The sequence below is a fragment of the Podarcis bocagei genome (genome assembly GCF_964188305.1).
Source record: "Podarcis bocagei genome assembly, chromosome: 5".
In the NCBI taxonomy this organism is placed as follows: domain Eukaryota; kingdom Metazoa; phylum Chordata; class Lepidosauria; order Squamata; family Lacertidae; genus Podarcis; species Podarcis bocagei.
This window is the reverse complement of record NC_138129.1, coordinates 26999481-27011139: the sequence shown is the minus strand read 5'-3', so window position 1 is coordinate 27011139 and position 11659 is coordinate 26999481. Positions and strand designations below refer to the sequence as shown.

Sequence of the window (11659 nt, the reverse complement as noted above, 5' to 3'; positions counted from 1 at the left end):
TTGGGTACAGGAATATATATGTGTGTGTGTGTGTGTGTGTGTTCCAACTATCTGATTCGTCTCTGGGAACACAATTTCGAGGTTTGGTGGAGCATCCTTTTAACCCTGCAGCCTGGCTCTTTCCCGTTTGTGCCCGCGCCTTTCCCATCTCCCCTCCTTTACGCTCCCGCTCGCCGCTCATCACCTTCCTCCCTGCTCAGCATCCCTGGTCCACGACCTCCCTCCTCTCCACTTTGCATAGCCCCGCCTCGTAGGGCGGAGCTGGGCGGGGCCACCGAAGACCGGACCCAAAGGCTGTACCATCGGATCCGGCGGCTTTCATTCTCTCCCCCCGCCCGCCCGCCCGCCCTCCTTTGGGTGAGTCCTCCTGCCTCCTGCTGCTTCTTGAGCCCGCAAAGGACACCGAGGCTGCTGGGGGCGAGCAGTTCCCCGGAGCGCCGGCTGCAGGGTCCCGCTGCTTCGCTTGGGGCCGGCGGCTGCGTTGGGGATTTGGGCAGCCGCCTCGGGCGGATCTGGGCTGCTTGCCGCTGAGCCGCGTTAAGCGAGTGGCGGAGCAGCTGCGGCTGGTTCAGAGCGGCTCTTTGCAGCGGGTCGCTTCGCGGGCGCGTCTCGCACCTAGGCGCCACCATCGCTGTTTCGGAGCCGCTGCAGCCGCGGCAGAAGCACCCAGGAAGGAGGTGGGTTGCTTTTTCTTCTTCTTGTTAGGGTTTGATGCAGAGGAGACCCAGCGTATTACCTGACGAAGGGTCTAACACGTATGTTCGAGATCGTCTCCTAGGCTGTGCCTGAGTTATTCCCCCCCCCCCGTGCGTTTTGCTGGACGCAAAAAGAGAACTTCCAGCGTTTTATTTCAGAAGTTGAGAAGGAAAGGCTAATGAAATGGCCTCGGGGCTCTCACCTGTGGAAAACCCTACAGGTGTGGGGGCATGTTTATGCAGACGTTCACACGGTCCGTCAACACGTGTAAGGAGGAAAGGATGGGGGTCCTCTCTCCCTCTTTCTGTAGGGGAGAGAAAGGGAGGAGTGGCACTCTGCACATCGTTAGAGGTGCTCTTGCCCTCATTGTGTTGGCTGATGCAGGGCAAACTGGAGTGTATTTGAGGTTTGAGCCTTGCCTCAAAAGAAGCCGAGCATGTAAGCAGACCTTATGGGATAGATTGGAGGCTCTGAGAACTGAAGTGGGTTGGACTAGATGACCCTCGGTGTTCCTTCCAGCTCTGCAATTGTATGGTTAGCGGGATCCAAATCCATACAGAAACAGAAAAGCATTCCTAAAGCTTTGCATTCATATAACGGAGCTCCAATGCGTTTGAGGCTCCGCCTTTCTTCCTTGGCTTCCTTTAGAGTGTGGCTGCATATATGCAATAATGTGTGCATATTCATGTTTCCTTGGTGGCTTAAGGGAGTCCTTCTGCTATGGATGTTTCAATCTCTTAAGCCGTGGGCAGGTGCAGTGTACATTTCTCTCTCCCATGTGTGTTCCTGTTCCTATTACATGCATTATTCTGCCCTGGTCTTCTGCATACCTCTGGTGAATGCATAGCAGTTATTTCCTGACACCCTTTTGCTATTTCCATTCCGTGCCTTCTCCAAATATCCACAGGAGAGAAATCGGGTTGGGGAGTGTGATTGAGGGTGTCGTAATGCCACCGCTGTGTTAGCAAATGAGGGGGATGCTTGCATGGGAGCTTAGAGAGGGAGGACTTGTGTGGGTGAGGCAGGGCAGAGATGCAGAACAGTTGGGGAAGGAAAAGGAGACGGGGGGCGAGATTTTAGAATTAGTCCTTTCTGAAACATCAAATTTGAAAGTTATAAAAGGATTTTACATTCATGAACGTATGATTGTATTTTTATCTGCTTTCATCTAAGTTGCTGTCTTCATTTGGAATAAGGTGACATTTGCAATAACATGCTCAGTTCTTTTTAAAAAAATATCATTCCCCTAAGCAAAGCAATGTTAGGAAGGGTGATGTATGAGTTAAAACTTAGGGATAGGTGGTGTGGAGACAGGGAGGAACCTCTTAGCTTCAGGTCAGCTATACAAGGGTTCTACTTCTTTGACACAGCTGCTTACTGATGTTCACTTTTAAGATAATGAGCCAAGTAAAGTGAATATACATGCAGAGACTGTGCTCCAACCTGTGTGTTTAAACTGACTTTATCAACATACCATGCATAGGCTCTGTTCATGTAATCCCTGAGCATGCCAGTGCATATATCGTTTGACTGTTTTCAGGATCCATTTCCAAGGTCAATTGCATGTGCATCATTTGGGGACAGGGACAGCAGGTGTGATTCTAACATCACCACCTGTCACAAACCCAATATGTGGTCTGGAAAAGGGCTCTGTATTCCGTTCCTCTGCAGCTTTTTGAATTGTATATGATTGTAAGCTGCTTTGTGGGAGGGTATTTTTGCCTTTAAAACTGCAAAAGTCTGTTAAAAAAAAACAGACTTGAATGTTAGGAACTTGCTTCTTCAAATAGGTTAAAAAGCTAAGGTTCTCAGTAAGGGCATACCTTTTCTGCATTAAATGCCAAATTAGATGTGGTATTAGGAAATATGAGCTGCACTGATAGTGTATCCTAATGTACAGTGTGTTTGCCTGTTCTGAGCACCGAATGGGCCTGTTAATGTACTCAAATCTGTCTCCTACACACAGTGATGATTAACTTGCGTTATTTCATTTGCACATTCACAGCTGATGAGAATCATCCAGTTGAAACTGCTGTGATGTCATTCACACTGGGCCTGGGCAGGCCAAGGCATTAGAGCCACCATGGCTGTCATCAGTTGCTGTGATGACAAAATGAGCTTTGACACCCTTGGGCCAGGCAGAGTACTGCAGAGGGTGCACTTGGGAGATGTAGCAATTTTATTAGGGGGGGGGAGGGGACTTGATGGGCAACTTTTGCTAAACGAAGCTAGATCTGCAGTTTCTGCATGCCAGAAATTTTGAATAACCCCCTTGCTTATGTAAATCAGTGAAGCTGGGTTGATGAGGGCAGGATAGCCAGCATGTTTCCATATGTAAGTGATTCCTACTGAGTGGGTGCAAGAATCAGAAGTACTGTAAGGATAAATGTGTGATGCAGGAAGCAGAGGGCGAGGTTGCAATTCAGAGAGTAGGCTATGTGCCCTCCCTTCCCTTGCACCCTTGACCTCCTGAAGGTATTTTGGTGATAGATGAGGTTGCAAACAACCAAATGGATAATCTAGTTCAGTCCTCCTACATGAAGGAGGATAAGGCTGTATATGTTAATCCTGGTGTACTACTTTGGGACAGGTGGCAGTTTATTCCATTGCACGATTGGCTTTGGGTGTTATCACTTTGCAGAGTTTCCATTATTGCAGAGTGGCAGCCAATTTAGAGGTGTGTTTTTTTCCCCCCTTCTGCCATTCTTGTTCTTTCACTTTGCTTCACTTTGAATTTTCTTCCACCTTAACTGCGATCTAGGCACCATCTTGTAGTTAAGCAAAATGTGAGTGCTTTTTAATTTTTTTTAAAAATGAAATGGTGTTTAAAAAGTAGGGAATACCGAAGCATCTGCGATTGATTGCTCTATTGCAGTTTTCCACTGATTCTCTCAAAGTGAAAATGCCAATGTAAAAATCTAATTTGGGAGAGGAAAGAGAGAGTTTTCATGTCTTGGATGATGTATGTTGTCTCAGTACAGCATCTAAGCCGCATTAGGAACAATACTATTAAAAAATTTTCATTTAATGATGATGTTCATCATTTATATAGCACTTACGGTAATAGAATAAAGTATGTTAGAATAGCATTTTCCTCAATAAAACACAATGAAATTTGCATCTTCTCTGGCCTTGTCACAGGTAGGATGCTAAAAACACAGGTGGACATTTATAAATAAAATAATAATTGCCTAACCTAGTGATGAGGAGAGCCACCCAAACTATTGGGAACTATTAATATTAACCACTCTCAGTACGTATAAAAAGGTCTTGGTTCTGAGTCACATAGGCAGGTTCCAACACCTTACTGTTGTAGTTACTATTTACTTATATGTCTTGCTTTTCCTCTAAGGAGGTCAAAGTAGCACATATGGTATCCTTTCGCCTCCCTCCCTTATAACTTTACAACAATACTGTGAGGTAGGTTGGGCTGATGGTTGTGAGTGGCCCTCAGTCATGCACTGAGTCAACAGTGGAGTGGAGATTTGAACCTCTCCCCCTGTGTTTTAGTCCAACCTAAGCTACAGGGTTGTTGTGATGATACAATGGGATAGAAGGGAGAACCAAGGGTGCCCACCTACAGTAAGCTCCCTGGGAGTAGGGTAGTATAAAAATGTAATAATTTCTCATCGCTTCTGAACTGCAGCACTGAAATGGCTATCTGTTTCCATAAGGGTGCTGAAATATCTGTACAGCAGTACTCTCTCGATCAGCCTTGGCTATAGGAGCTGTCCTATTGGCAAAATGAGTTTGGGTTCCTCTGCTATGAAAGCCATGTCTGTGTGGCCTGCCGATCTGTCACAGCAGTCGCGGAATGAAAGGTGCCTGTGAATTCACCCTTAAAACTACCTTTGGGAAATGGGGAGATGCCTCCAGGAAAATGTTGTTATGCCTCTGTCTGCCCTTGCTGTTTTCATTAGATGCACAAAGGGCTCATTTCTTGGTAGCTGCAATGGTGTGTGTGTGGGGGGGAGGAATACTCTCTAAAACCATGGGTAGGCAAACTAAGGCCCAGACTAAGGCCCAATCTCCTAAATCTGACCCATGAACGGTCCAGGAATCATTGTGTTTTTACATGAGTAGAATGTGTCCTTTTATTTAAAATGCATCTCTAGGTTATTTGTGGGGCATAGGAATTCGTTCATCCCCCCCCCAATATAGTCTGGCCCCCCACATGGTCTGAGGGATGGTGGACCGGCCCCCGGCTAAAAAAGGTTGCTGACCCCTGCTCTAAACTTAAGTATGTAGGGCCCAAGCCACTCACAGCTTAACAGATCAAGAAGACAAGGATGACCCTGCAGCAAATGTTGCATGCAGATTGCTCATATTCCGGACACTGCATTCCATGCACCTTCTCTTCTCTCCTCCCCACCCCCCGCTCTCACACTAATTTTCCACCCCCTGCTTCTGAGCAGACACTCAGCAACCTCTAGCCAATGAATCTTCTCAGATAGTCCTCATTGAACTGTTAGTGCTTTTTCCACCCTTGGGTTTCTCCCCCTAATTATTTCTTTTCTTTTTTCTCAATTCTGAAAACCTCAGGGTTACTCAAAGGCTTTTGGTTGTGTGAATGTTTTGCTTATGTAAGGAATCCCCACTTGGATAATGAGCTCACTGTTAGTATTTAGGATGGTGATTAGAACCACAAAATATGTTTTTGCAAATGTCATGTGTGGTGCAATTCCTTGCATGCATACTTGGAAGACAGTTCTGCTTACTTCAGTGAGCCTCAGGTAAATGTGCATATTAATTATTATTATTATTATTATTATTATTATTATTATTATTATTATTATTATTATTTAAAACACATTAGTCATACCTCGTGTTGCGTTCCGCTCTTGTTACAGACTTTCAGCTTATGAACGCGGCAAACCCAGAAGTGTTTACTTCTAGGTTCGCCACCTGTGCATGCGCAGAAATAATCTACGTGCTTCGTGCACGTGCAGAAGCTCTCGATCGTGCTGCACACATGTGCAGAAGAGGCGCTCTAGTTGCTGACTTTTCGGGGTGCAAACGGCACCCCGAAACGGATTAAGTCTGCAACTAGAGGTACCACTATATTTTTTCCTCCAGATAAAGAAGCTCAAAGTGGGTTTTCAGCAACAAAATATGCATGTAGTAAAACAAAACCCACAAGGTGCATTAAACAGCCAATAGGATTGCAACCTTTAAAAAGTCCACTCTGCCTACACATCATGCATTTAAAGTACATGGTTTCTCTCCTTCCCCAAGAATCCTGGGAACTGTCGTTTAAGGGAATCCTGGGAGCTGTAGTTTAAAGGAACTGGGAATTGTAGCAATGCAAGGGGTAAAGTACAGTTCCCAGGGCTTTGGGGAAGTAATGCACAGAGTCTTCATCCAATTCCCCACACAAGGGAAATGTCAGGAGGGGCCACCTTGGTGATGTACTTCTGTTGACCTGCACTGTTTTGAAATGCAGGCCCCTCCAGTTAAATGTGGAATGTTTGGCACCCATCGCTGAGTCGCTCAGCTGAAGGCTTTTTCTCTGCCTTAGCACAAAGCAGGCAGTGATGCTCTGGTCTCTTGGTACAGAAACATTGCATGCATGGCTGAAGCTTCCACATCTTCCCAGCATGAATTCCCTTTTGGACATTACACATCATTTGTGCATTTGCTTGTTGGCCTGTTCAACAGCATCCGAAGCAGCCACTGATTATGGAAATGTATCCTTCATAGGGCTTTCTTTGAAAACAGTGTCCAGAAGCCGCAGGTAGCTTGGAACAGAACTGCTTGCCTATGGATGGGGATGGCCTCAAAGAGTATGTGGTGCTCCAGGGTTTGCACTGATTCTTTGATTCTCTTGTACGTACCTGAAGAGGTTTCAAGTGTTACTGGAAGAATAAACAACTGGCCTCATTAGGGTCTCATCTTGCTGCTTTTGGGATACAGAACTCACTTTCCTTTTTAAACTTTTTACAATTATATTGAGTGCATCCTGTCTGCATCCTCAGCCAGACCTTGTTGCTGCAGAATGACGATTACCGCTCTTGATGGCTGTACTTTTTAATACAAATTTTTCGCTCTATAACACGCACCCGACCATAACACGCACGTAGTTTTTAGAGGAGGAAAATCCGTAGGCATGCCACCCGTAGGCATTTCCTCCATAACACGCACAGACATTTCCCCTTACTTTCTAGGAGGAAAAAAGTGAGTGTTATGGTGCAAAAAATACGGTATATTTTCTGTTCATTTGGGAACCATACTGAGCCCACAAAAACTACCCTAGGGTGAGTGTGCTGAACCATTCTCCTGCCAAGTAGGTTTTTTTGTTTTTGTTTTTTTGCCAAGTAGGTTTTTAAACAATCACATAGCAGGTGCTAATGTGTGGTAGGACAGGCCTTCATGTGCTTGTTATCTCCCCAAAATGCAAGTAGGGTCGTGTCACCCAGCTGTCAGTCATTTGACATCCTGATGGCATCAAGGGACTGAAAGGTGAGCGATCCTGCGAACACCTCAAAAGTTTATCTGCATGTGGGTGCTTGTTTTGCCAGCAGGATTGAACCCCCTGCTCACTAATCTTCACCTGCCAGGGAATCCAAATTGGCATGTAAGACAGCACGCTAACAAACTAGACTTCTGCAGCCAGCAGGATTAAACCCTGCTCCCTGCCCATCAGCTGAGGTCATCCAGTGATGTCAGCTGATGGTCAGGTGGGTAAGGCTTGTGGGAGATGGCCTCGTGGGCCAACACAGATTCCTTGGCAGGCCAAAATTGGTCCATGGGCTGGAGATTCTCCTTTACATTAATATTCAGGATAGGACAGAAAACAATGTGGTATGTTCTTAGCTACATGGTGATGAGAGACAACATGTGTAATTTATCTCCTCTGCTGATTTATAGTGTGGCTCTCTTTGTCAGGACTCCTGTTCAGTGTGGTGGTGCAATTAGATGATTGTCAGGTTTTGCGTGAAACCGAAATGTTGCTGTTGGTGCTGGAGAAACCTTTTGTTTTCTTTAGGAATGGGAGTGTCAAAAGGAAAGGAAAGTTAGCCCCATGCAGTGTTCGGAACTCCCATTGTTCTAGGCGCATTTTGCGACAGGGAATTTCATTAGCACAAGCAGTTTCTGAGCTCTGGGCGCAGTACTGCGCCTAAGATTTCAGATTAAAACTGCCGAGTGGAAGGAAAGGAGGGCCTATTTCTGCCTCTCCACTTCCAGCTACTCTCTTCAGGCTGGAGAAGAGACCCTCTCAAGAATATTAGAGAGATGGGCAGGGGAAGGACTACACCAGGTGAAAAATGAACGTAATATTTTAGCTGCAATTCATTCATTTTCAGCTTTGTATTCTTGTTATTAAAAAAAAGCACGCCTAGGCATTCTGTTGTTGCGCCCACAACCTAGGTTTAAGGTGGCATTTAACTCCTAGCTTTCATATCTCAGTTTCTAACACTAGTCCCATGTGGAGGCTTGTTCTGAATCCTAGGCATAGAAATGAGCAGCATTGTCCCTTGCTCTTCTTAAAAATCTTTATCCAGCTGACTCATTTCTAACAAGGTTTCTTTATTAGGGAACTGACCTCGTGTGGATTCTGTTGTGCTCATGGTACCAGCTTTATCTTGGCATTTGTCCCCTCCTCCCCCTTTTTCTGCTGCATCATGTTTAGCCTGCTTTTTGCATTTGAAAGAAACAGTGTGTTTTAGTTAATGCCTAATACTGCACAGCCATCTATAGAGCCGTTTCATGCTCTCCTTTGACTAGATGCTGGTGTTTATGGAGTGCTTATATGCTAGTGTTCCGCTGTGTGTGGCTGGTCACGCTGTCTCTGTTATTTACATTTCAATAAGAATTGCATTTCTCAGTCATTGGTTCTCTCTGGTTGTACAGCAGCAAAACCTAAAAAAAAACCACACTGCTGAATTGTTCTCTGGGCCTCGCCTCCATCAAAATCTAACTGCCGCCTGTCTATAAATTCACTTTGTGCCACCATAACTTGATTGGGCCCCATTTCCACTGAGATCCAATTTGATCCACTCAATAGATGGTGGCACTCAAGCAATAGTTTTGTCTGGGCTTTTGATTTAATGATGGTGCTTCCTGCTTCTATCACCTGGTTTGTTTTGGGTGTATGGGATTTTACTGCAAATTGTTTTATGGATTTATTACATTATGATCCCACCTTTCTTCCAAAGGGCTCAGTTCCCCCCTCCCCTTTTTATCTTTACAAAACACACACACAAAAAAACCCCTGTGAGGTAAGTTAGGCTGTACTAGGCAGTGGCATAGTGTGGCTTGCTGGCATCCGGGGGCAAGTGTTGTGCCCCCTGGTGGACTGGGCAGCTGGGAGGGCATGTGTGGATCCCACATGGAGGGTGAATGGAGCCTGCCTCCAACAGGCTCCTTGTCTGCTTCCTCCACCCACCTGCCCACTACTAGACCAACTTGCCTGCTGCTGTTCTTCAGCTGCCAGGGCTCCATGCCTGTCATGGGGGTGCCTGATTGTGCCCCCTCAAAAATGTGTGCCCGGGGCCATGGCCCCCAGCCCCATGACACATTTGGCTGTAGGGGAACCACTGGTCTGGCAGATGTTTCAAAACTACAACTTCCAACTCACAACTCATCAAAGTAAGATGGATCTGAACCAGAGAATAACAGAACAAGAGATAGAGGCTGCCATTCAGAATATGCAATTGGGCAAATCTCCAGGACCAGATGGACTGACTTCCAGATACTACAAATCTTTGAAGGAGTGGTTGATTCAACCATTAAAAGAAGTCTGTAATGAGATTCTAGAGGGAAAAAAGGCACCTGAATCGTGGAAAGAAGCGTATATTTCACTCATACCAAAGACAGAGACTGAAAAGACTCAACTGAAGAACTACCGCCCAATATCATTACTTAATGTGGACTACAAAATTTTTGCAGACATTTTGGCAAAAAGATTTAAAAAAGTGTTGATGGAAAAGATTCATAAGAACCAAGCAGGCTTTCTCCCAAAAAGACACCTAGCAGACAATGTAAGGAATATAATAGACATTTTGGAAAAGTTAGAGGTGAATATAAATACTAAAGCAGTACTGATTTTTGTGGACGCGGAGAAAGCCTTTGACAATATCTCTTGGAGTTTTATGATAAAGAACCTTCATGGGATGGGGGTAGGCCAAGCTTTTGAGAATGGTATGGGTGCAATATATTCTGAACAAAAAGCTAAGTTGATTGTAAATAATGTAATAACTGAGGAACTTAAGATAGAAAAAGGAACACGACAGGGGTGCCCAATTTCCCCATTGCTTTTCATTTCAGTTCTGGAGGTGTTGCTGAATATGATTAGAAATGACCAGCAGGTCAAAGGTGTACAGGTCGGAGCTAAACATTACAAGTTAAGAGCATTTGCAGATGACCTAGTATTGACTTTGCAAGAGCCAAACACTAGTACGAAAAAGGTGCTAGAAATAATCCAACAGTTTGGCCAGGTAGCTGGATTTAAGCTGAATAAACAAAAAACTAAAGTTTTAGGAAAAAATTTAACAGATATGGAGAAGGAGAAATTCCAAGAGGAGACAGGGCTGACGGTGGTCAAGAAGGTGAAATACCTAGGGGTTTATTTGACATCTAAAAATTTGAATTTGTATAAGGATAATTATGAAAAATGTTGGTCAGAAATTAAAAAAGATCTAGAAATATGGTCAAATTTGAAATTGTCAATGTTAGGCCGAATTGCAGTGATTAAGATGAATGTATTGCCTAGAATGTTATTTTTGTTTCAAACCTTGCAGATTCTCGACAAGATGGAATGTTTTAAGAGGTGGCAGAAAGATATCTCGAAATTTGTCTGGCAGGGCAAAAAGCCCAGAATCAAATTTAAAATATTGACAGATGCTAAAGAAAGAGGGGTTTTTGCCCTGCCGGACTTAAAATTGTACTATGAGGCAGCAGCGTTTTGCTGGCTGAAAGAGTGGATGCTCCTCGAGAACACAGACATTTTGGATCTGGAAGGTTTCAATAATGCATTTGGTTGGCATGCATATCTATGGTATGATAAAATTAAGCTGCATAGTGCCTTTAAAAATCATATTGTTAGAAAAGCATTGTTTAATGTTTGGATAAGGTATAAAGATCTGTTGGAAAACAAAACCCCTAGATGGGTGTCTCCAGTGGAAGCTAAAGCAGTGAAGAAACTCAATATGGAGGTCGGATGGCCGAAGTATTGGGAAATTTTGGAACAGGAGGGAGATAAATTGAAATTACAAAGTTATGAGAAAATGAAACATAAAGTACAAAATTGGTTTCAATACCATCAAATAATGGAGTTTTTCAAACAGGACAGGAAAATTGGCTTTCAGGTGGAAAAATCAAAATTAGAGACTGAATTGTTAGAACCCAATACTAAGAATTTATCAAGAATGTATAACTTGCTGCTGAAATGGAATACACAGGATGAAACAGTTAAATCGGCTATGATTAAGTGGGCACAGGACATTGGTCATAACATTATGTCTGCTGACTGGGAATGGTTGTGGAACACCGGTATTAAATTCACGGCATGTAATGCCTTAAAGGAAAACATTATGAAAATGGTTTACAGGTGGTACATGACCCCAGTCAAGCTGGCAAAAATTTATCATTTGCCTGATAATAAGTGTTGGAAATGTAAAGAGACTGAAGGTACCTTCTATCACCTTTGGTGGACATGCCCAAAGATTAAGGCCTTCTGGGAAATGATCTATAATGAAATAAAAAAGGTACTTAAATGTACTTTCCATAAAAAACCAGAGGCCTTTCTCTTGGGCATTGTCGGCCAACTGGTGCTAAAGAGGGACAGAACTTTCTTTATGTATGCTACAACAGCAGCAAGAATACTCATCGCAAAGTATTGGAAGACACAAGATCTACCCACTCTGGAAGAATGGCAGATGAAGGTGATGGACTATATGACACTGGCTGAGATGACAGGCAGAATCCGTGATCAGGGAAAAGAGACGGCGGAAGAAGAATGGAG

The 11659-nt window shown here is 44.2% G+C and overlaps 1 protein-coding gene across 1 annotated transcript in view; it reads left to right on the top strand.

The window, feature by feature from the left end:
• Positions 1-351: 351 nt before the first annotated feature.
• Positions 352-11659, top strand: part of PPP1R16B (protein phosphatase 1 regulatory subunit 16B) — a 124273-nt gene continuing 112965 nt past the window's right edge. Inside the window, exon 1 of the mRNA XM_081196287.1 lies at positions 352-677. The gene's annotated coding sequence lies outside the window, so the exon portion shown is untranslated. The remainder of the gene's footprint in view (positions 678-11659) is intronic.